Genomic DNA, 22,555 nt, shown 5'->3' with positions numbered 1-22,555 from the left:
GGATATTTGTATTTATATTCAGAAAGGGTAGTAGGTTTCCTTTTTTAAAAAAGATTTATTTATTTATTTGAAAGTCAGAGTTAGACAGAGAAAGGAGAGGCAGAGAGTGAGAGATCTTTCATTCGATGCTTCACTACCCAGTTGGCTGCCACGGCCGGAACTGCACTGATCTGAAGCCAGGAGCCAGGAGCTTCCTCTGGGTCTCCCACGCAGGTGTAGGGGCCCAAGGACTTGGGCCATCTTCTACTGCTTTCCATAGCAGAGAGCTGGATCAGAAGAGAAGCAGCCAGGACTAGAACTGGTGCCTATATGGGATGCCGGCGCTTCAGGCCTGGGCGTTAACCCACTGAGCCACAGCGATGGACCCTGTAGATTTCCTTTATACACTCTGTTTGTCTTAGGTATCAAGATAGTTAGCTTCATAAAGTGAGTCAGGGAGTGTTACTTCTTCTACTTGATGGAAGAGATTGTAAAAAATTGATGTTAATCATATAAATATTTAGAAAAATTCACCGCTGTATGTTTATGGGTCAGTAGTGCTCTTTGTCATGGTTTTATGAACTAATGTTTTTAATATTTATAAAACTATTCAAGATTATTTGTCTCACTTTTACTTTGATAATGGTTATATTTACATGTATAGAGTTACCCACAGTATTCCCTTATTTGATCTAGGCAGGCTATGCCCTGTGTTTCATTCCTGACATTAACAATTTGTGTCTGTTCTCTATTTTTCCTCTTTGTCAGTATGCTAGAGGCTTCTGTTGATTTGATTTTACATAGTATATTATACTACAATATACTTTATGTACTTGTACATAGTGTATACTCTATTGCTAACTGTGGGGAGCAACCCGGACTAGACTAAGTTACTGGAATTAAGACTTATTCTATGCATCTGCTCCCCCACAATATGGCGCTGGGAGAGGAGAAAAACAGCTTCTACACAGCTGCCTCCAGTTCAACCAATAAACTGTAGGACTTGCTCCTGATTGGAGGAGAGCAGCGTACTCGGCGTTGTGGGTAGCAGAGTTGGGATTGGTGGAAGAGGACTATAAAGGAGGAGAGAGACAACATGCACCAGGAACATCTAAGGGGAACATCTATCTGAAGGAACACCTGTGCAGCCCCCGAGAGAACCGGCCGGCGGTGTGCCACTCCCCCGTGGAAGTGGGGAATGTGGCAGGGGGAACCGCCCTTCCATGGAGGTGGAAGGGTCGGTAGCCAACCCGGGAAGAACCAGCAGCAAACTTGGGGAGGGCCGAGCAGACGAAAGAACAGCGCAGGGTCCTGTGTCGTTCCTCCACGAAGACGGGGAGCGACATAATGGTGCCGTGACTCGGATATGAAGCCTAGGCAGGGTTTAGTGTCGTTCCTCCACGAAGAGGGGGAGCGACATAATGGTGCCGTGACTTGGATAGGAAACCTAGGAGGGAAGAAACTGGAAGAAGTGGAAAAATACCGGAGAGAGAGACTAGCAAAGAGCCTAGGGAAAAGCCAGACGGGAAAGGTGCCGGAAGAAGCTATTGAAAGCCTAGGCATAGACTTGGGAAAGAAGTTAGGATTTAAAGTGAAAGCAAGGAGAAACTTAGACTCGGATGCGGACTATGGCGGGGAAGCTAGGAGATTGAAAGCGAAAGTGAAAGCTAGAACAAACAGACTTGGATACGGACTGTGGGGAGAAGCCAGGAGAAATGAGGGAGGAATGTTGTTGGAAGAAAAGTTAGGAAACATACCGGGTAGAGAAAAATGTTAGGGAAATTGAAGCTGCGGGGGCAGGCCGAGGTGGAAACGTAAGCCAGCTTGGGATTCTTCAAGTCAGCCCAGGGAGCAAAAGGTGAGAAGCTAGACGCGTAAACCAGGTTGGAATCCGTCAGATTAGCCCGGGGAGCAAAGGACGGGAAGCCAAACCGTGGGGCGGAAACGTGAGCTGGGTTGAATTCGCCAGGTTGGCCCGGGGAACTTAGATTGAATACCGGTGGTGGCGGAAATGTAAGCTACGCTGTGTGACTCGCGGAAGCCGCCGTGTGCAGAGAAAGCACGGGGCGTGAATAGATAGGGAACATGGGGCTAGTGCAAGGCCATGGTATGGGCGCAAAGGGGTATGGAGACCGCGGAGTGCGCGCGCGAAGCTGGGAAGCCGCGCAGATGAGAGAAGCGCGGGCTGAAGCGGCTCAGAGCCGGGAAGCCGCTGAGAAGCAGCCTCGGGGTGGGCGCCGGGAAGCCGCAGGGATAGGAGAAACAGAAGTTTTAGAAGTAAAATGAGAGAAATAGGAATGCTGGTAGATAGAAGTAAAATGGGAGAGATAGGAATGCCCAGAGATAGAGAAATAGAGAAAAATAAGGCCTCCCCTCAACATGGCAATGAGAGAGCTTGGATTCGGTCTGCCTGATTAGGGAGGTGGTGAGCACCTGCGGGCGGCTAGCAGCTTATGCGCCGCAGGTCACCGAAGACAGGCACGAATTAACATCAATAAGTCTCCCCACAATACCGCAATGAGAGAGCTTGGATTCGGTCTGCCTGATTAGGCGATAAGCACCAGCAGGCAGCTCGACCAGAGTATGAGCTGCAGGTCACCAAAGATAGGCACAAATCAACACCAATAAGTCTCCCCACAATACGGCAATGAGAAGGCTTGGATTCGGTTTGCCTGAGAGGGCTTGTAAGCACCTGCAGGCAGTTCTAGCAGAGCAGAGCATGCGCTGCAGGGCACCGAACACAGGCACGCATCAGCGCCTAAAAACTTCCTCACAACATGGCGAAGAGAGGACCCGGATTCGGTTTGCCTGATTGATAGGGCTTGTAAGCACCTGTGGGCAACTCCAGCAAGCAGAGCAGAGTGTGTGCCGCGGGGCACCGAAGACAGGCGCGTATCAACGCCAAAAAATAAAAAGAAAGGGGATCTGTGGGGAGCAACCCGGACTAGACTAAGTTACTGGAATTAAGACTTATTCTATGCATCTGCTCTCCCACAATATGGTGCTGGGAGAGGAGAAAAACAGCTTCTACACAGCTGCCTCCAGTTCAACCAATAAACTGTAGGACTTGCTCCTGATTGGAGGAGAGCAGCGTACTCAGCTTGTGGGTAGCAGAGTTGGGATTGGTGGAAGAGGACTATAAAGGAGGAGAGAGACAACATGCACCGGGAACATCTAAGGGGAACATCTATCTGAAGGAACACCTGTGCAGCCCCCGAGAGAGCCGGCCGGCAGTGTGCCGCTCCCCCGCGGAAGTGGGGAATGTGGCAGGGGGAACCGCCCTTCCACAGAGGTGGAAGGGTCGGTAGCCAACCCGGGAAGAACCAGCAGCAAACTTGGGGAGGGCCGAGCAGACGAAAGAACAGCGCAGGGTCCTGTGTCATTCCTCCACGAAGACGGGGAGCGACACTAACTTTATAGTATGTAGTCTATTGTTTTTTCCTTTTTTAAAAAAAAGATTTATTTATTTATTTGAAAGGCAGAGTTACAGAGAGGCAAAGGCAAAGTGAGAGAGGGGTCTTCCATCCTGTGGTTCACTCCCCAGATGGCTGCAATGTCCAGAGCTGGACTGATCCAAAGCCAGGAGCCAGGAGTTTCTTCCAGGTCTCCTATGTGGGTGCAGGGGCCCAAGGGCTTGGGCCATCCTCTGCTGCTTTCCTAGGCACATTAGCAGGGAGCTGAATCAGAAGTAGATCAGCTGGGTATGAACCAGTGTCCATATGGGGCACCGACACTGCAGGTGGCAGCTTTACCCACTATGCCCTCTGTGCTGCCATCTCTTTTGTTTTTAAAGTTTTTTTTTTTTTTTACTTTTTTGAAAGTCAGAGTTACAGAGAGAAAGGGAGAGATATATAGAGAGATCTTCTTCTCTTGGTTCTCTCACCAGATAGCCACAATGGGCTGAGCCAGGCCAAAGCCTAGAATTTCATCCATGGGTAGCAAGGGCCCAAACACTTGGACCATCCTCTGCTGCTTTTCCCAGACCATTATGAGGGATGTGGGAATTAGAACAGACAGGACATGAACCAGCACCCATATGGGATTCTGACATCACAGGCAGCGTCCTTACCTGTTGTGCCACAATGCTGGCTCCTGTTTTGTTTTTCCAACTTTTGCTATTATCTTTATTATTTCTTCTGCTTGCTTTGGGTTTATTTTTCTCTCTTTTTCTAATTTCTTGATGTAGAAATGTAGATTTCAATATTTCCTGTTTTACAATATAATTGATTAATATGTTTTCTAACCTTTTTAACATAATATTATGTAATTTTTGCTCTATGTACTAATTTAGCTTTATTCCACAGATTTTTATATATTTTTTTAAAGATTATTTATTTGAGAGGTAGAGTTACATAAAGAAAGATGGAGAGACAGAGAGAAAGATCTTTCAATGGCTAGAACTAGGCTGATCTGAAGCCAGGAGCCAGGAGCTTCTTCCAGATCTCCCACATGGGTGCAAGGGCCCAGGCACTTGGGCCATCTTCCACTGCATTCCCAGGCAATAAGCAGGGAGCTGGATCGGAAGACAAGCAGCTGGGACATGAACTGGCACCCATATGGGATGCTGGCACTGTAGGCAGAAGCTTAGCCTACTACACCACAGTGCCAGTCCCAATTTTTATATCTTGTATTTTCATCATTGTCAACTTAATACATTTTTTTATTTTTCTTGAAACTTCCCCCTTTGAAATCTGAATTATTTAGAAACGTTTAATTTCCTGGTGTTTGGTTAACTTGTTATGTCTGGTATGATTTCATGATAGCTAGAAAACACGTTTTGTATTATTTCAATTATTTTAAGTTTGTTGTGGTTTATTTTATAACCTCATATGTACTTCATCCTGCTGACTGACCATGTGCACTCAAAGAAAAGTATTGTATTAGGGTTGGGTAGAGGGCTGTGACTATATCAATTAAATGCTGTTGATCTGTGGGATTGTTCAATTCTTCTATATTCTTGCCAATTTTGGGTTTATATTAAAATCCCCAACTGTAATTACGTATTTCTCCATTAATTTCCATGAGCCCATGCATCACGTTTGTGAGGTTCTGGGGTTTGGTGAAGATACATTTAGGATTATTATGTCAGTCAGACAACACAGCTCTTCAACTTTCCTAGATGTGATAATGATAGATTCATTTCTTGATTAGTGTTTGTACATCTTTTTACACATTTTCCTTTAAATTTACCTGCTCTGTTCTAGTTTGAGTTTCTTCTAAACAGTATATAGTTGGCTTATGCTTCCATTCATTCTAACAACCTCCGTCTTTCAATTGTCATCTTTAGAGCAACAGTTGGGGATTGACTTTTCTGTAGTGGACAGACAAGTAGATACTTTGGGCTTCTATATTGCTGCCCTTCTGGCCTGGTCTTCCTGTGTGAAGCTTGGGAGTATCCCAGACCTCAGTTCAATTTTCAGAGCTCTTGCTGAGTCTTATTCATGGCCCACTCAGTAGGGTGCCCAGGACTCCATAGACAGATTTAAAGAACTCCTTTCTTCTGCCTCTTGCTCTCTCTACTCTTTCCCTCTACTCTAGTTGGTGGGGGGTGGTGGTGGTGGAAGGAAAGCCATCTTGATGCTGTCTTTGGCTGGTAAGGACAACGACAATCAGCAAAGCTCCACTGTACAATCTCTGTAGCACTTGATTATGTGTGTATGGGAAGGGGGTGGATGGGAGATGCATTTAACATAATAACTCTGTTATTTATAATACCAAACACTAGAAACAAACAAAATAATATTGGACAGGAGAATGGAGTGAAGGTTTTAGGTGGAAGCATACAATACAACATTATACAACTTTCAAGGTGAATGAATTGTATCTCATACACACACAATATTGAGTCAAAAAAAAAGTAAGACATAGAAGGCATGATTGAAAGATCCCATTTTTATGAAGCTCAAAAACTAAGCTTTGTGTCATTTATAAAAACATACATGTTAAAAAAATTTTTTTTAACTGGGGCGAACCTCAGCTGTGTGCTCTACTAGGCCAAAATAACAGAAGCATATATAGGCTCAGAGAAAATAAACAGATGGTTTAGAATTTCTGTAAGGATAGCTACAAATAAAGCCATATTGCTGTAACTCATTTTTTGATGTGCAGATGATGTCCTACAACAGCAAGTGTCAAGAACTCCCAGGGACCCATGCCATCACCTAATAAGCAAAACCAAGTGCCCTAAACCAGCCACTTAGGAGCTGAAAACTTTAAATGCTCAGTTAAATATTTCAAAATATCTATTTTAAGAAAACTCAACAACTTGAAGAGAATATAGAGACATGATTTAATGTTCTAAGAAACAGAATGGGTAGAGAGATGGAAGCAATTAGCAAAGTCAAACAGAAATCCTTCAACTGAGAACTATGCTAAGTGAAATTAAAAATGCAATAGAAAGCATCAAGAGCAGAATAGATCAAATAAAAGAATTAGTGAGTTTTAAAATAGGCTATTTTAAAATAAATATGTGGAGGTGAAAGAAGTATAAAGACTCAAGAATGAAGAAATCTTACAGTAAATTTGGTACAGCATGAAGAGAGCAAATATCTGAGTCACTATGCCAAAAATAGAAAACATATTCAAAAAAACAATAGCAGGAAATATCTCAAACATAGAGAAAGATACAACGCTGTAAATACAGGAAGCTCAAAAGTCACCAGATTCCACTGAACCCAGTCTGCTCCAAGATATTAAAATCAAGTCTCCCACTTCTGTACTTCAAGAGATACAGTCAGAAAAGTGAAGAGGCAGCCAACAGAATGGGAAAAAAATTGCAAACAATGCAACAGATAAAGGGTTGATAAACAGAATCTACAAAGAAATCAAGAAACTCCAAAACATCAAAACAAACAACCCACTTAAGAGATGGGCCTAGGACCTCAATAAACATTATTCAAAAGAGGAAATCCAAAGGGCCAACAGACACATGAAAAAATGTTCAAGATCACTAGCCATCAGGGAAATGCAAATCAAAACCACAATGAGGTTTCACCTCATCCTGGTTAGAATGGCTCACATACAGAAATCTAGCAACAACAGATGCAGGTGAGGATATGGGGAAAAAGGGACACTAACCCACTGTTGGTGGGAATGCAAACTGGTAAAGCCACTATGGAAGTCAGTTTGGAGATTTTTCAGAAGCCTGAAGATAACCCTGCCATATAACCCAGCCATACCACTCCTTGGAATTTACCCAAAGGAAATTAAATTGGCAAACAAAAAAGCTGTCTGCACCTTAATGTTTATTGCATCTGAATTCACAATAGCTAAGACCTGGAACCAACCCAAATGCCCATGAACAGTAGACTGGATAAAGAAATTATGGGACATGTACTCTATAGAATACAATACAGCAGTAAAAAAAAAAAAATGAAACCTGGTCATTTGCAACAGATGGAGGAATCTGGAACACATCATGCTGAGTGAAATAAGCCAGTCCCAAAGGGACAAATATCATATATTCTCCCTGATTGGCAACAACTAACTGAGCACCAAAGGGGAAACCTGTTGAAGTGAAAAGGACACTATGAGAAACAATGACTTGATCAACCACTGTCCTGACTGTTGATGTACAATGTAATACTTTATCCATTTTAGTATTTTTTTGTTCTAGTACTATTGGTTGAACTCTTTAATTAACACACAATTATTCTTAGGTGTTTAAATTTTAACTGAAAAGTAATCCCTGTTAAATATAAGAGTGGGAATAAGAAAGGGAGGAGATGCACAATTTGGGACATGCTCAATCAGACTTGCCCCCAATGGTGGAGTTAGAAACGTGCCAGGGGATCCCAGTACAATCTCATCAAGGTGGCATGTACCAATGCCATCTCACTAGTCCAAGTGATCAATTTCAGTTCACAATTGATCACGCTGATAGGTCTAAGAGTCAAAGGGATCACACAAACAAGACTAGTGTCTGCTAATACTAACTGATAGAATCAAAAAGGGAGAGAACAATCCAACATGGGAAGCAGGACACACAGCAGACTCATAGAATGGCAGATGTCCTAAATAGCACTCTGACCCCAGAATCAGCCCTGAAGGCATTTGGATCTGGCTGAAGAGCCTGTGAGAGTATTTTAGGCATGGAAAGCCAAGACACTCTGGGGAAAAAAAAAAAAAAAGACCTAAATGAAAGATCTCTGTGAGTGAGATCCCAGTGGAAAGAACAGGCCATCAAAGAAGGAGGTACCTTTCTCTGAAGGGAGGAGAGAACTTCCACTTTGACTATGACCCTGTTGGAATAAGATCGAAGTCGGCGAACCCAAAAGGCTTCCATAGCCTTGGCAACTCATGACTAGAGCCTAGGGAGATTACTGACGCCTTTAACAAGAGTGTCAAATTGTTAAGTCAACAACAGGAGTCACTGTGTACTTACTTCTCATGTGGGATCTGTCCTTAATGTGTTGTCCAATGTGAATTAACGCTATAACTAGTACTCAAACAGTATTTTTACACTTTGTGTTTCTGTGTGGATGCAAACTGATGAAATCTTTACTTAATATATACTGAATAGATCTTCTGTATAAAAGATAATTGAAAATGAATCATGATGTGAATGGAATGGGAGAGGGAGTGGGAGATGGGAGGGGTGCAAGTGGGAGCGAAATTATGGGGGGGGGAGCCAATGTAATCCATAGATTGTACTTTGGAATTTTATATTTACTAAATAAAAAGGAAAGAAAAGAAAAAAATCAAGTCTCCCTCTTTTTAAAATTTTTTAAAAGATTTATTTATTTGAAAGGAAGAGTTACAGAGAGGCAATGAGAGAGAGAGAGAGAGAGAGAGAGAGTCTTCCATCTGCTGGTTCACTCTCCAAATGTCCACAACAGCTGCAGCTGGGCTGATCTGAAGCCAGGAGCCAGCAGCTTCTTCCAGGTCTCCCAATCTGGTTCAGGAGCCCAAGTTGGGCCATCTTCTACTGCTTTCCCAGGCCATAGCAAATAGCTGGATTGGAAGTGGAGCAGCTGCGACTTAAACTGGTGCCCATATGGGATGCCGGCACTGCAGGTGGTGGCTTTATCCATTATGCCACAGTGCCAGCCCCAAGCTTTAATTTTATAAAGACAAAGAGAGGATTTCAAAGCTACAGGAGAAAAGAAGCAAATAACAGATAAAGGGCTCCCAATTTGTCTGATTGTAGATTTCTTAGCAGAAATTTTACAGGCCAAGAGGCAATAGGATGAGATTTTCATAATACTGAAGGAAACTATCGCCAGCCAAGAATATTATACTTAGCAAAGCTTTCTTCAGATATGAGGGAGCAATAAAGGGATTCCCAGGCAAGCAAAAGCTGAGAGACCTTATCACCACCAGCCCAATTATGTAAGAAATGGTAAAGGGAGTCCTGTGGGGGGACAGTGTACCTGCCAAACTAGAGGGAAGAAAAGGGGCCATGCTTCTCTCTCCCTGACCACTCTGCACCAGTGTCCTGTAACAAGCTGAGAGAGGGCAGGTGCCATCTTGTATTTATGTAACAGCTGCGCCAGCTCATGTCCACTCACCCAGCAACCAAACAAGAGCTGATGTAGCCATCCTAATATCAGACAAAACAGATTTTTAACACAAAAACTTTTAAAAGAGACACTATGCAATGATTATTCAATCGATTCAACAGAAACATGTGAGTATAATAAATGTATACACACCTAATTACAGGTCACTTGGCTATTTCTAAGTAGTGTTAATGGGTCTAAAGGGAGGCATAGATGCCCATACGATAGTAATGGGGGACTCCAATACCCTGCTTTCAGCAATGGACAGATCAACCAGACAGAATATCAGCAAGGAAACAACAGTTAATCAACACTGTAAACCAAATGGACTTAACAGGTATCTATAGAACTTTTCATCCTACAGTTGCAGAACACACAGTCTCTCATCCAGTGCATGAAACTTTCTCTAGGATACACTACAGGCCAAGCCATAAAGCAAGTCTCAGAATACTCAAAAAAAATAGAAATCACACCATGCATCTTCTCTGACCACAATGAAATGAAACTGGAGATCAACAACTGAAGAATCTCTAGGACATACGCAAACACATGGAGACTGGACAACATGCTCCTGAATGAACAGTAGACCATAGAACAGTGTTTTTTCATATTATTTGTTGAACTCTTTACTTAGTGTAGAGTTAACCTTCTGTGTATAAAGTTAATTTAAAGTAGATTTTAGTAAAAAACGAGAATGGGAATAGGAGAGGGAGGAGGAAGAAGAGTGGGAGAGCAGGTGGGAGGACGAGTACAGAGGGAAGAATCACAATGTTCCTAAAGATGTATTTATGAAAAACATGAAGTTTGTATACCTTAAATAAAAGGTTTCTAGGGAAGGAAAAAAAAGAAGAGTTCAAAGTGAGTTATTTCTTGTTTCCATAACTCTAAAATAAATTGGAAGATTAAAAAATTAATCAAGTCCATGAGTTTTAAGAGAATAAGAGATCTTTTTCCCCTGTTGGAGTGGGTTCTTTCTCTATGGGTTTAATATTTTTTAAGAAGTAAATCTGAATTAAATCAATGTAATTTCCAGTGGTGCAATGAAACATGTCACAACAAGGACTCATATCTGAACATTTTCAGATATTTGAGCTTCTGACTTGGATTAAAGAAATCCTTGAACACTTCCTCCCAATAATGATGTCTGTAATAATTCTCAGCTCTCTCTGCTAATGGTTTCCGTGCTTGCCTAACCCAGAACCCCTTTACCATCTCTTCCCCACCATGACTCATACAGAGAACAAGTGCCACTTATCTAACAATAGGTAGCAAATAATTCATAGTCAACCACTCAGATATACCTCTCTAATTCCCACATGTAAGAGAAAATGGAAGAGAATGACAATTACCAATTTCCTCAAGATTTCTATGTCTCCTTGTAGTTATGTTCTTAGGATTCTGGGTAAATAACAATGTATCTGGGCCATAACTGAAAAATATTTGAGAGTTTTAAGTGGGAAGATTGTTGTGAAACACTTCCTTGAGTGTTCAGAAGAGCTTTTATTTAACTTGCTAAAATTATGTCCTTTCCCAAGGCTGTTAGAATGCGAGTTTATTTTCCCACAAATGTTCTATTTGTGATAGCATGGTTGCTACGTATTTACATGACAATCCATGATGTTATTATTTTTCCTAGAAGATTCCAAATAGTGGTGGAAAAGAACAAGGAAATGAATTTGGGCAAAGTCCCAGGGCCTGGTACACAGCAGCAGTAACCAAAAGAAGTGAAGACTTTTTGTCCTGCTTTACAAATGAGGGAGCCAAGGCTTAAAGTCATGAAACAAATGGCCCCTAGCCACACAAACAATTAACAACAACAGAGCCAAAATCTGAACTCATGTCTGTGTGCAAAGCCTCTGTTCTTCCCACTACTCAAGTTCTAGAAGTAATATCCCCACAACAGTAGTAGCATCAGCTGGCTCTGCGGACTTATTAGAAATGCAGGCTCTCAGGCCTCATCCCAGATCTTCTGAAACAGAAACTAAATACACTTAGATTTGAAAGCCACTTCACTGTATCTGACTAACTCACAAAAATAGAGAGCACAGGCCTGGTGTTTACAAGACAAGGCACAGAGCAAGGCAGCTCTTGCTGCAAAGAGGTCTGAGGGCCAGCTTCCTCACACTGCACTCTGTATTTAGAATTTGCTGATCAACAGAGCTGGAGGGGGTCTCATCTCTGTCACACACACACACACATATACAGGGACTATGGGTGGTGATGGGTGTGGTAATTATTTCTGCTTGTAGTTAATTCACAATGTATCCATATATCAAAATGGTACCCTGTACACCTAGGATGTATAGGATTTTAATTTGTTGATTATATCTTGATACAGCTGTGTGGGGCAGAAGGGAACTGAGAGAGAGAGAGAGAGAGAGAGAGCGCGCGCCTTGGAAATAATTAAAAACAATTTCATTACAAATACACTTTGCTAGTGAGGCTCAGAGGCCAGCAAAACAGGTATTCTTGATACTCTAAAGGGAGATGGGATCATGTAACTATTTGCTCTTGCATCTTGCAGCATTTTAAAGCTGGAAAGAGACTAGTAACTAGACCAGTTCAGGAGTCAGAAGAGTGAACTGATTTGCTCCAAATCACACAACTCATTGGTTAGCAACAGAGAGCAGGTTCCCGAGCCCAGCACCTAGCTATACTTGCTCTGTCAGGGTCTCCCTTCTCATTCTTTCAGCATGCTGCCACGTCTTGTCTTCACCTTAAGCATTACACAGAGCCCTTTGTTTTTCTCTTCCAAGTCACAACTTGGAGTCTGAGATGATTATGACTTAGAAATTCTTGAAAAGGATTTCAATTTTTTATTCAGCCTTTCTGCTTCCTGGCTCTGGGCCAAGGAAGCTGGCCACCTGTTCTTAATCCATTCTTATCAGCTGGAGAATGACTGAGTGTGAGATGCCAGCAGTAACCTGGTCCAGAAATAGAGCAGGGGACCCTCAGTTAAGGAAGCTTCAGCCGGCAGGGAAATTATGGGGACAGCTGGCAGGCAGAGCTGTAATCAAGAATAAATATGCAGCGAGTCCCTTCTGTCATTTGGAACTTGTCTCCTTCCTGGGTTTCCCACCTCATTTGAAGACAGCTTTGCTGGAAGATACACAATGAAGAAATTAAAAATTAGAGAAGAGGGACCAGTGATGAGAGCACAGAAGATAAGTGCAGAAGACAGGTCCTAAATAGCAGTAAAAAGTTGACTAGAGCTCCAATTGGTAGGGCCCCTGGTAGAGAGGGTGAAAGAATACAGGGTCAGCAGCATCAGAGATTTTCCAGATAAATACAGGATAGAAAACAGAGAACGGAGTTCGCACAATCTGAAGAACATGTAGGATCACATGAAAAGGAGAGATGGCTACTTAAGCAACTTCAAAGCAAAAGCAAGATAATGATTCTGACTTCCTGATTTGGGGGTTAGCAGAGGTACAAAAGACCAGTAGGAAGCTAAATATAAGGTACAAAGCCAGTATCATAAGTTAGTCTTGGCCGGCGCCGCGGCTCACTAGGCTAATCCTCCGCCTAGCGGCGCTGGCACACCGGGTTCTAGTCCCGGTCGGGGCGCCGGATTCTGTCCCCGTTGCCCCTCTTCCAGGCCAGCTCTCTGCTGTGGCCAGGGAGTGCAGTGAGGATAGCCCAAATACTTGGGCCCTGCACCCAATGGGAGACCAGAATAAGTACCTGGCTCCTGCCATCGGATAGGCAAGGTGCGCCGGCCGCGGTGCGCCGGCCGCAACACGCCAGCCGCGCTGCGGTGGCCATTGGAGGGTGAACCAATGGCAAAGGAAGACCTTTCTCTCTGTCTCTCTCTCTCTCACTGTCCACTCTGCCCTTCAAAAATAAAAAAAAAATTAAAAAAAAAAAGTTAGTCTTGGTCACAGATAATTAAAAACTGGAAGGGATGCAGTATTCTAGCGACAGTTTTATTCTGAGAATTTCACTGTGGTTTCCAAGAGTGTACAGAGACAGGGAGGTGAGTTGGTACAAAAGAGGCAGCTCCCCTGAGAGACATGTGAGGTTCCTGGGGAAAGGCACCAATTGAGGCAATGGGGCTCACCAGCACTCAGAACAAGGCTCACCAAACCAGAAACCGTGTTGGAATCCAGGTACAAGATCAAGAAGAGAACTGAGAATGGTCCTAAAAGTGGTCTTTATAGGAAGATGTGTAGATTCAAAGATAGGGTCTCAAAGAGGATAGGTGAAGGAAACAGGAGCTGAACACCCAGTTGCCAGAAAATGTCAGCTCCTGTTCAGGTCATCTAAATGAAGCTGGAGCCAGTGCTGTAGGTGCGTTCCAGGTTGGATGGGTTAGGGTCAGAAGTTGGGTGAGTGTCCATTAGGTGGCTTTAACCAAGTTCTCATCTTTTGGCACCTGTCTTCTTATCTACAAGGAGAAAGATAGCCCCAGCAGGTGACTGTAGAAATCAACTTAAAAGTGATGTGTGCAGAAGAGGTGGGAGAAGAGCACCCTCCAATGCAAGCTGAGGACAGTGTGAGGCCATCATTTCTCCCTCTACTCTGTGATGTTGGTTTACCAAGAGAAGCCACACTGTGGCAATGAAGGGAAAAACTCAAGGACGATGCTGTGAGGTCAGAGGCCATGTTCAGGCACACGCAAGAGTTCCCCTCCCATTATCAAACCCACTGACTGTTGGACAAGGAATCCTCTATTTTACCCAATGCAATAACAGGAGGCTTGATTTTCCCCTTGTAAGATGTAGCATGCACTCCAGTTAAGTCGCTGACACCCACAACCAAACACGAGTATCTCATTCCCAAGCAGTCTGTCATACTTTAAGACAGATGAAGGCAAAGCAAAGAGTTCAGCTTCCCTCAAGGGCTCTTTGCTGAAAGCTTGCACCAGGTTATAAGCTCTGAGAGCAGGAGCTAGGTGTGCTCCTCCATGTCTGTGTGTGCAGAGAGCAGGGCAGTCTCTCAAACAGGCTGAGCCACTCACTCACTCAGTAACTGAATACACAGCTACTGCACTGTTTAAAAATTCCTGTTGATTGCCATCTAAGACAGACAATCAGTGTTGAAATCTGAACAAAAATAAAAACCTATTACTACAATTACGTGTCAGGGGCTGGGTGTTGTGGCACAGGGGTTAAGCAGACACTTGGACACCTGCATCCCGTATCTAAGTGCCAGTTCAAGTTCAGGCTACTCCAATTCCCATTCAGCTCCCTACTAATGCACCTGGGAAGCAGCAAACGATGGCTCAAGTACTAAGGTACTTGCCACTCATGTGGAAGACCCAGGTGGAGTTCCTGGTTTCTGTCTTCAGCCTGGCCCAGCCCCAGCAGTTGTGGGCATTTCGGGAGTGAACCAGAAGATGGAACATCTGTGCATGTGTCTGTCTGTCTCTGTCGCTGCCTTTTAAATAAATAAAATATAAAAATATTTAAAATAAAATTACACAGCAAATAAATTCCTGATATAGACGTAGTTGTCTAACTAAAAGCCATTCCTCCACCTACATTTTTCCTTCCTCAAAACACACACACTTATTTTCTGACCTGATTTATTCTGAGCACCAATTTAGAAGTTCCATCTGAAACAAAGGACTTCCATTCTCCTAATGGCACACGTATGACCAACAAAATATGGCAAAAGTCCCCCCTGACAGTGCCTTAGCCTGGATAAAAAGGTCAAGTCTGGCTAAAGAGAGACTTCTCTAATACTGACCTTCCTTCCTGCTCAGAATGCAGAGATACTGTCCCCATCTTTGACCAGGAGAGAACAAGCATGGGAAAGAAGGGCCACCCAGGATGGAAGGAGAAAGGCAATGCAGGGCCTGTAATCCCAGGGCATTCCTGGTCTCTGCACCAGTCTTGGGCTGCCTGCCTCTGTGCTGTCCATTAAGTGAGAAAAACAGTCTCCTTGTTTAAACTCCTTCTTGGCCTTTCTTTGTCTTCAGCTGTATACTTAATTGACAAGCGAGACTTTGGGAAAGATATTAGGATTTGCAAGACAACAGTTTCTGTGAGTCCTTTACTGGGACAATAACAGAAACCCAAGTTACAGGCAAACAAGGAAGATAAGAAAATTCTGGGGAGAGGACACACAGGAGATGGTGTTTACTTGCTACATCATCATTTTGACATAAATAGGAAAGGCTAATGGCATTTGAAATGCAGCAAACTGTAGACATGACTCCTGCAGGGTCGCTCAATCCATTAACCTATGAATATTTACTGAGCCCTGTTCTGGGCTTAACATCCTTTACCTCTCTTCCTTTTGTTGATATCATTCTTTGGAATGCCCAGATTCTTCACTGGTATATAAAAAAAGAAACTCTTCTCCAAGGCTCGTAAAATGTTCCAGCAATATTGGTGAGGAGAAATGTCCTACAGTGATGTAGGAAGAACTTTCTATAAGTCGTTTACTCACTCAGTGACTCCTGTGGTTTTAATATTTCTCCTCCTTCAGGAGTTTTGGCCCCAACGTCTTATGTTAATGGTACTAAAAGGGTAAAAACTTAACTCAAGTATAGCATTCAAAGATGTGGTCCTTGGAAAGTGATTAGATTGTAGTAAGTCACTGGGGTGGAGTCCCATGACAGAGACAGACACAGACACTCTCTCTTCTTGCCATGTGGTGCCCTGAGCCTCCTCAGGACTCTGCTAGCAAGAACACCATCATCAGAGGCCAAACCCGATCTTGGACTATAAACCTCCAGAACCATAAGCCAGACAAAACCTCTTTTCTTTATAAAGTTAGACTGCCTCAGGAATTTTGTTATAGTGACAAAAAAGTTGACTAACACAACAACCTAAGTAGTAAGAGAATACATGTCAAGCTCACTGAAACACCAAGGAAATATGACCAGGTTGCTTGATAGCTTTAGAAAGCAGGATTTCCAGGCCATTGGATGATAAAAGTAAAACTAGGACTCACCTTGTGCCCAAGGCTCTCCTAAGTGTTTTGTACACATCCACTCTTTGATCTTCACAAAACGCCATGAGCAGAGACGATTATGCTCACTGTGTAGGTGAGGAATGGAGGTGTCCACAAGGTGAGTAACTGGGAACACAGAGGCAGGGTTTGGACCTGGGTGGTCTGGCCCAGAATCAGCTCTTCAAGGTGACAATCTTCATGTCCCTCCCAAGGACATTGCAGGACTCTGCTGGGTCTTCCATTGAGGCCTTCACTGCCTTTCCTCTGTCTCCCAAAATTTTCACCCATCTCTGCCCCCTCTGTGTCCTGGAAGGTTGGACCCTGTAGTCTGTACCACCCAGGATCCCTTGCTCCTGGCTTCTTGTCAGGCAAGGACAAGCTCAATAGGAGATAAGAGGGAGGGCAGAGGATGTATATTCCCATTCACCTTCTTCTTCCTCCTACTTTACCCCAGATCCACTATGTTCCTGCCTCAGCAGACACAGTCCTGCCAGGCCCCACCCTCATCACTCTGTTCCCCAGGGACCCTGGCACTCCTACCTCCCCTTCTCTCTCTAGGCCTATTATAAGGGCCAACACTCCCCCATCCTCCAACATCTGAGTCTTCTTCAGCCTTTGTTGGTTACCTGAGCTCTGTCCATACTTTGTAAATAGTTCCTTAATTAAATCTCTGCACCTAAATTTTTCAAACATGTTATTCATTTTTCTTCCAAGGTTTTGACATACACAGAAGTTTATATCACCAAGACTCCCTCCCTAGTTAGGGGTGTTCCTGAGGAAAGGACACGCCCTCGTGACAGCAAGCTCCATACCTTAGCATCGTCTCAGTTCTTCAAGACAGGTTCATGGCCTGCAGACAGAGAGTGAGCTTTGGAAAGAGCAAAACTGAGCCAGCACTGTGGCATAGTGGGAAAAGCCTCCACCTGCAGCACCAGAATCCCATATGGATGCCAGTTCTAGTCTAGGCTGATCCTCTTCCAATTCAGTTCTCTGCTATGGCCTGGGAGTGCAGTGGAAGATGGCCCAAGTGTTTGGGCCCCTGTACCCGTGTGGGAGACCCTGAAGAAGCTCTTGACTCCTGGCTTCGGATGGACCTAACTCTGGCTGTTGTGGTCATTTGGGCAGTGAATTGGAGGATGGGAGACCTTTTTCTCTGTCTCTTCCTCTGTGTCTGTAACTCTACCTCTCAAATAAATAAATAAAATCTCTTAAAAAAAAATAACAAAAAGTTCAATATGTCAGGATGATACAACAATGATAAATGTATAGGTGTCTAATAACAAAAACGTAAAAGTAGATGCCGGCGCCGTGGCACAGTAGGTTAATCCTCCACCTGCAGTGACAGCATCCCATATGGGCGCCAGTTCTAGTCCCAGCTTCCCCTCTTCCAATCCAGCTCTTTGCTATGGCCTGGGAAAGCAGTGAAGGATGGTCCAGGTGCTTGTGCCCCTGCACTCCCATGGGAGACCCGAAAGAGGCACGTGGCTCCTGGCTTCGGATGAGTGCAGCTCTGGCTGTTGTTGTCATCTGGGGAGGGAACCAACGGAAGGAAGACCTTTCTCTCTGTCTCTCCTTCTCACTGTCTGTGATTCTGCCTCTCAAACAAATAAATAAAAATCAAAAAAAAAACTTAAAGTATATAAACAAAAGTGGACAAAACTATGGGGAAATAGACAAATACACAATTATGGCTGGAGATCTTAGCACAACCGTGTCCAGATCAGATGACAAACTTACTGTTGCCATTTAGAGATAAAATAATTTTAGATGCTAGCATACTGGTTTGAATCAGTTCCAGTGCCAATGAGATATGAGATCTCTTAACAAGGAGAATGTGAAAAGTTGGCAGCATCTGACCCTTGGACAGGCATAGAAGAGAGGAACCTTGAGAACCAAGAAGCCACATCAAAGAGGCTTGACACACAAAAGAAAGAATCTGGTATATGATTCAATCCAATTTGTGCAAACTTCTAAATCCCATTACCAGTGTTAGAAGTCAGGAAAGTAGCAAGCCTTGGGAGACAATGACTGGAGTGTGGCCTAGAGTGAACTTCTGGGGTAGTTTAACCAACTGAACTGGGCACAGGTCATGCCACTTGTATTCTGTGTGTGAGAGAGACTTTTTAAGACATCCCATTATGATCTGAGCACTTTTTGGAATGCATGCTATTGTTTAACAACAGTGCACTCTAATTACAGCCCTTGACTCATCTTTATGTACGTTGGCTAGGGCAGAGAAAGAACACATGCAAAGATGTTTTAGATCCTATGGGCTTGGCATGGAACATTAGCTGTCAGTGCAGTTCTACACCACAAAGTGACTTGCAAAATAGCAAAGGAAAAAAATGGCATTTAATGAACCAGAGTTTTCATAAATTTAGGGCTTTTCACTAATTTCTGGCTGGAACTATTGGCCCCAATTCTTTATCTTTTCTTATATCCAGCCCTTAAGCAATGAGACCTTGAAAATGTACACTTCCTCAATCTTTGCCTTTAGGTTGACTTGCTTTGCCCAATTAATCTATGGGAAGAAGGGAAAGTGTGCCAGCTCCAAGCCTAGCCCTTTCATAGAATCTCATATTTCTGCTGCATTTTTGTGCCTCTGTCATGGCCTTGAGCAGAGTGTTCCTTGGATAGCTGCTGTCCCTTCCTCCTTAACCTCAGAACCTGAGCCACCTGGACCTTCCACTTGAAGTAGAGACACCTGAACAAACCCAGATGTACACCCTGAACACAGCTGAGATTTCTGTAGTTGTTTGTTACACGGCAAAGGCTAACCAAGACACCAGTCATGAGCCAGAAGCATGTATGAAGCAAGTTGAAAAATTCTGTCTGATTCCTCCAAGGCATAAGACCCATTTATACACAATGCAGCCTGTTCCAGATTTGTAAATAACAATAACAACAATGACTATTATTACAATAATTGTGTTAGGGAATTTAATGCATCAGCTTAACCGGAGCTAAGGGCTGTCCAGGTGGCTGGTAAAGCGGTTTCTGGATGTATCTAGGAGGTGTTTCTGGAAGAGACTAGCATTTGAATCAGGAAACTGAAGGATGGAGCGTCATCAGTGAATTGGTTTCTCTCTCTCTCTCTCTTGTGCCTAGACATGTTTCCCACGCCCTGGGACACTGGAAGCCCTGGTTCTCAGACCTTCTGCTCAGATCCAGAGTGGCACCCTTGGCTCTCCTGGTTTTCAAGGTTCAGAGTCAGATTGAATTACGTCACTGGCTTTGCTAGTTCACCAGCTTGCAGGCAGTGGATGTGATACATCTCAGCCTCCAGAAATACAAGAGCCAAATTATTATCATCGTTCTGAAATTCCTGCCAAACTCACAGACTCAGAGTAGCCCAGATCAAGTCACAAGACAAAGCTAGAGAACAGTGCTGAGTGGTAAGTAAGAGGTGCAAAGGACGTTTGAACTTGATCTTAGTCAAAAGGCCAAGAAGCCATGGGGACATCTATAAATAGACCCCAAGATTCCTGAGTTTCACAGCCTCTGGCTTTGTGGTTTTTCTCTGCAGATTTCTGCCTCTGGAAGCCCTGAGTCAATCCTTCGACCGTTCAGATAAACCTTGAGTGTCATTATCATTGGTACAGGCCTCAGCACCCTTCTTCCTACCTGCAAGTCATGCCCTAGCTGTGGATGCTCTGACATGGCAAAGGCATTCCAGCCACCTGAGCAGGAAGAGCCCCTTGCTGGTGGTAAAGCAGGCCTCTTTTCTCATAATGCAAATGAGAGAGTTAACACTGCCCTTTTCCCAGGTCACTGTTCATTCTCTTCCCACAAAGCCGCTGGTATTTAACCCAGGCCAGAGCCTGCATCCCAGAGCCTGCCAGCAAGTCTCGCAGCCTCTCCTTGGCTCTGTGCAGCCACTTCTGTCCAGCAGGCCTTTGCAGCCACTTCTTTGGCTGGCCCTTGCAGCTCTCCGGCTTTAAATCTCATGAGGCCCCTCTGAGCGCTGGAGCGGTGGCACAGATCACACATCCATCGACAGCCCCTGGAGGAAGCGAGGTCCTCCTGACACTCAGCTGCTCCTGGGGAGGCCTCATTTACATACTCAGCACTGTCACAGGACCAGGCCAGACAGATAGACAGTCTAGCATCTGTCAAAATAGGAAGGCGGTTTCGAGTACCTGATAGGAATCTGAGAAGGAGGCCCAATTTGGAAGCAGACACTGACACATATGGCTTCACAGAGCAACCATTTTTTCTTGTGAATCAGAAAAGAAGAACATTTACAAAAGACCTACGTGGTGCTGACAACGTCCTTGGGATTTCCATGTATTATTTTGTTAAATTCTAGTAGTATCATTGCATGACCAGTGCATTTTTTTCCCTTTTATGAACGAGGGAATGGAAACTCAAAGTTATAAAACAACTTGCTTGATACAAAGTGGCCAGTAAAAATGAGATTGTTGATTTGTGTTCTTAGAACCCAAAACATACATCTGTCAACAGAGCTTACGTAAGATTAAAAAAAGAGATATACATGACAGGCAGTTTTCAAAAGTCCACATTTGGGGCTGGTGTTGTGGCACAGCAGGTTAAGCCAGTCTACAATGCCAGCATCCATATGAGTGCTGGTTCAGGTCCCAGATGCCCTGCTTCCAATCCAGCTCCCTGCTAATGTGCCTGGGAAAGCAACAGAAGATGGCCCAAGTGCTTGGGCCCCTGTACCTATGTGGGAGACCCTAATGGAGCTCCAGGCTTCTGGCTTCAGCCTGGCCCAGCCCAAGCTGTTACAGCCATATGGGGAATGAAGTGGCAAATGGACGATCTTTCTCTGTCTCTCCCTCTCTTTGTATCTCTGCCTTTCAAATAAATTAAGCTTTGAAAAAAAAATCACAATTTCTTTATCTGACCAGTGAAGGGAGGGTACAAATATGTCCTAGAATCCAGGGCCAGCCTTTCAGCTTCCACCAGCCACAGGTGCCATGGTCAGGGAGTGCAATGTTGCTGGGTCTTACTTCAGAAAAATCCAGAGTGTCCTACCTGGAAGGGTTCTGGAGATCCTCAGGTCACACAGGGACCACCCTAGGTTCGTGTTGAGGTTACCACACAGACAGATGGTAGTCAGGGTGCTCTGGAGGTCAGAATCTCACCAAGATACAAGCAAACACTGCAAACACAATCTTGTAATGCTGTCGAGTATTCTGCCATGCTAGACTTCAGAATCTACACAAGGGTGGCTCTAGTAGGCTCGGTGCAATTTTTACAAAATATTTATTTATTTGAAGGCAAAGTTATAGAGAGAGGGAGAGGGAGAAGAAGAAAGAGATAGTGACTGAGATCTTCCTTCTCCTGGTTTAGTCCCCAAATGTTCACAACAGCTGGGGATGGGCCAGCTGGCCAAAGCCAGAGGCCAGGATCTTCTATGTGGGTGGCAGGAACCCAAATACTTGAGCCACAATCACCTGTCTCCCAAGCGTGTTGGCAGGAAACTAAATCAACAGGGGAGGTTAGACTCAAATCCAGGGACTCCAACATGTGATGTGAGCAGCCCTAGTGGTGTCTTAACCCACTGGGCCACAAAACCCACCCCAGTTCATTATAATTGTGACATGAATTTGGATTCCAGTACAAGTAAATCTTTGCAGAAATCAGTCATGTACCCATCACTGGACTAATACTTCTGCCTATATTGTCTTATTTGTCTTTTCTGCCAGTCTTGTGAACAAGGCATCATTATTGCCTGAGAAAACTGAGCTTCAGAGATGTTAAATGTCTTGCACAGTACCCTCACATAAGAATGGCAATGGTTGGTTTCAACTCAGCTCCTCAGCTCTCGCAAACACTAAGTCAGAGTTCTTAGCTTCAAACTAAGGGGTCTATAAATCCCCCCCTTTATGAAATAAAAACCATTTCACTGACCAGTCAAGTGGTCAGTCCTAGAGATGCCCAAATCCCGAGAAGAATACTTTAAGTTTTAGAAAGAGTTTTTTTAAAAAAAAATATTTATTTATTTGGCAGAGTTACAGATAAAGAGGGAGAGACAGAGAGAGATTTTTCCATCCACTGGTTCATTTCCCAAATGGCCACATTGGTCAGGACAGAGCCAGACCAAAGCTAGGAGCCAGGAGCTTCATCCAGGTCTCCGACATGGGTTCAAGGGCCTAAGCATTTGTGCCATTTTCTGCTGCTTTCCCAGGAGAATTAGCAAGGAGCTG

At 44.0% G+C, this 22,555-nt stretch overlaps 1 long non-coding RNA gene across 3 annotated transcripts in view; it reads right to left on the bottom strand.

Annotated features, from left to right (window-relative positions):
- Positions 1-3,460: 3,460 nt before the first annotated feature.
- LOC149127170 (uncharacterized) overlaps positions 3,461-22,555 on the bottom strand; it is a 38,740-nt gene continuing 19,645 nt past the window's right edge. Inside the window, exons 2-4 of one of the 3 annotated variants that reach the window (XR_016232820.1) lie at positions 16,383-16,508; positions 4,049-4,186; positions 3,461-3,636 (exon numbers count right to left, since the gene is read on the bottom strand). This is a non-coding gene — a long non-coding RNA (uncharacterized LOC149127170). Of the gene's footprint in view, positions 3,637-4,048; positions 4,187-8,737; positions 8,932-16,382; positions 16,509-22,555 lie in introns of those variants that run through there. The other 2 variants (XR_016232822.1, XR_016232821.1) reach the window with 2 other exon arrangements.

This window comes from Oryctolagus cuniculus, chromosome 4 (genome assembly GCF_051225735.1).
Source record: "Oryctolagus cuniculus isolate XC-2025 breed Fujian yellow rabbit chromosome 4, ASM5122573v1, whole genome shotgun sequence".
Classification (NCBI taxonomy): Eukaryota; Metazoa; Chordata; class Mammalia; order Lagomorpha; family Leporidae; genus Oryctolagus; species Oryctolagus cuniculus.
Note: the sequence above shows the minus strand (reverse complement) of the source record. Positions and strands in the feature narration are given on the sequence as shown.